This window comes from Pan paniscus, chromosome 1, assembly GCF_029289425.2.
Source record: "Pan paniscus chromosome 1, NHGRI_mPanPan1-v2.0_pri, whole genome shotgun sequence".
Lineage (NCBI taxonomy): Eukaryota > Metazoa > Chordata > Mammalia > Primates > Hominidae > Pan > Pan paniscus.
Window position 1 is genome coordinate 199,162,385 of NC_073249.2, and position 2,617 is coordinate 199,165,001.

The 2,617-nt window shown below is 53.8% G+C and overlaps 1 pseudogene; it reads left to right on the forward strand.

The window, feature by feature from the left end:
• The first annotated feature begins 1,024 nt into the window (after nucleotides 1-1,024).
• Nucleotides 1,025-1,611, forward strand: LOC100982370 (charged multivesicular body protein 1a-like; annotated as a pseudogene).
• Nucleotides 1,612-2,617: the final 1,006 nt, after the last annotated feature.

Genomic DNA, 2,617 nt, shown 5'->3' on the forward strand with positions numbered 1-2,617 from the left:
TTAATAAATTTGTATGACATTTCTCTATTAATCTGCATTTTGTGGGTTGAATGTACAGTGATCCTTGAGAGGGCAAAGGAGAAGTTTTTCCCTTGGCCCCTACACTCCCTATAAATGTCAAATGGAACACCCCAGATGAAGCAGTTGATCGGTTTCATATGCAAGCCATGTGGAGCTGGCTTTACAATGACCAGGCATTCACCCGCTGAGGATGCCTGTATATGGCAGAAGCACCTGACAGCCATAACTTAACTGAAGCATACCCTGAGAATGATCCTAGGGTCTAAGAAGAATGTGTATTCAGAGTCCTGAGCTAAGGAATCCGGGCGTGGCCAACCCAGAGTTTCACTCCTTATCTATGAAGGACATCTGAGCCCCTGGCTCATTCCTTGGAACACAGGCCATACAGGGGATGGAGTCCCTTTTTGTGGATTAACTGGAGGTTGCTGGGTAGAAGTTGCTAGGTGGAAGGTGCTAAGTGAAAATGCTGTATCATCAACTGCATGCGTTTCATAAAACGCATGCCGTGTTTCATAAATGCATGCTCCTGTCCAGCCCACCACCACTGGACCATCCCTGTGTGTAAGTTCCCCTCAGTAAACCCTAAGTCTCATTCACTGGTTCCGGCCTCTAGGACACAGTGCCATCCCTATTGGAGTCAACAGGAGTCCTGCATGACAATGCCTATTACCCGGGTCATGATAAATGCTGTGGTTCAGGCAGCCTCTTTTGCATGGGCACCTCATGTAACCTTACTACTGCAAAACTGAGCTATAGTCAGAGAAGCCTTATCAAATTTGCTACCTCAGCTTCCCCTCCTGGGTCTTACGGATGGTAATGAAAATATTAAGGCAACTAACAAGAGAATAGGTAATGGGAGAGGGGAGAATCAAAGGATTTCTCCCACGAAGGCAAACATTTTTAAATGGTTATTAAGAAATAAGGCAAGAGCCACTGGCACCTGATGCCTCCCGGAGTTCATGTCCCTTCTGCCTTTCCAAGGGGTGCTTCTGTCAGACTGGCCATGGACGATACCCTGTTCCAGTTGAAATTTATGGTGAAGCAGCTGGAGAAACCACACAAGAAGGCAGAAAAGCACTCCTACGCCAACCAGGCCAAAGTGAAGAAGTCCCTTCAGCAGAAAAATGTAGAGTGCACCCGTGTGTACGCCAAGAACACCATCTGCAAGGAGAACAGCAGCGTGAACTGGCTCTACATGGCATCCGCCTGGACACAGTGGCCCCCGAGATGCAGACAGCTGTGACCATGAAGGTGGTAACCAAGAACATGATGTAGGTGACCAAAGCCCCAGACAAGGCCTGAACACCACGGACCTGCAGAAGGCCTCTGCAGCGATGGACAGGTTTGAGTAGCAAGTGCAAAACCTGGCCATGCGCACGTTAGTGATGGAGGATTCCATGAGCTCGGCCACCACACTGACCATGCCTCAGGAGCAGGTGGACAGACCCATTGTGCAGAGCGCCAAGGAGAATGGCCTGGAGGTCCTAGACCAGCTCAGCCAGTTGCCCAAGGGTGCCTCTGCCGGGCGAGAGCTCCGTGTGAAGCCAGGAGGAACAGCTGTCAAGGGCGTTGGCCGCCCTGAGGAATTAGCTGCACCCTGCCATGGGCACCGCCTCTGCTCTGTGATGTGCCACAAGGCTCCTGGCCTCCTCCCCTCCCCCCTGCATCTTGCCTTTTTGTTGATCCTGCAGAGCTGCAGCTGGCAGCCACTGCCGCCCAGCTCCTCTCACCTGCCTGGCCTAGGTGGCCTTGGAGTTGTTCCTGTTTTCTTAGGTTGGGCGGTGGATCTGTGTCCTGGTGTTGAGTAGGGGTGACTTCTGTGACTCTGGGGCCAACAGCTGGGAGGTCAGCAGGCTCTCTTTTGCTCTCTGTGGAGTCGATGGGGTCTGGCCAGTGGGTGCCATGTAAACTTTTGCCCAACACTGCGGGGACCTTCAGACTCCATGATAGGAGACATGCTGCTCACTGTCAGCCAGTGGGGGTCAGGGCTGCCCTGTTTTCCAGGCAGCTCCTGGAGAAGACCTCTCCACGCACCCTGCCTCTACCACCAATGGGCAGGAGGTCCCACCATGTGAACGGACACAGCCTGAAGAGGCACCAGTGGCTCGTGTGTGCTGGGGAACGTCAGGTGCCACCCAACACTGTCTTGGTGGCATTTACAGATGATGACCCTCCCCTTCCTCCTCCTCTGTCATTCTAGGGGTGGGGTCTGGGCTGCTCCTGACAGCTGGCTGAGCCTCCCTGGGCCTCCTGCCCTCAGCTCCCCTGGTTCTTAAAGCTGCCCAGTCCATGGGGACAGAAACTTGCCCAGCTCCAAATCCAGGAGTTTCCACCCTGGGGTCCTCATTCTTGCTCATCTGCCACCTCTGGAGGTGCCTTGGGCTACATGGGCTGTGCTGTTGTGTCCCCTCAGCAGGGGGTCTGTCCATGCACTGGCCAGAATTGAGCATGTGCGTGGGGCCTCCTCGGTGATGCTGCCTGTGTGCCAATCTCTTCTGTCTCTCTAAATAACTGGGTGCCTCCCCTGACTGCACCCCATCCTACCTTCCCAGCGTGGAAGCCAGAGTGGCTGGTGAAGGGAGCTTAGGAGAGTCAC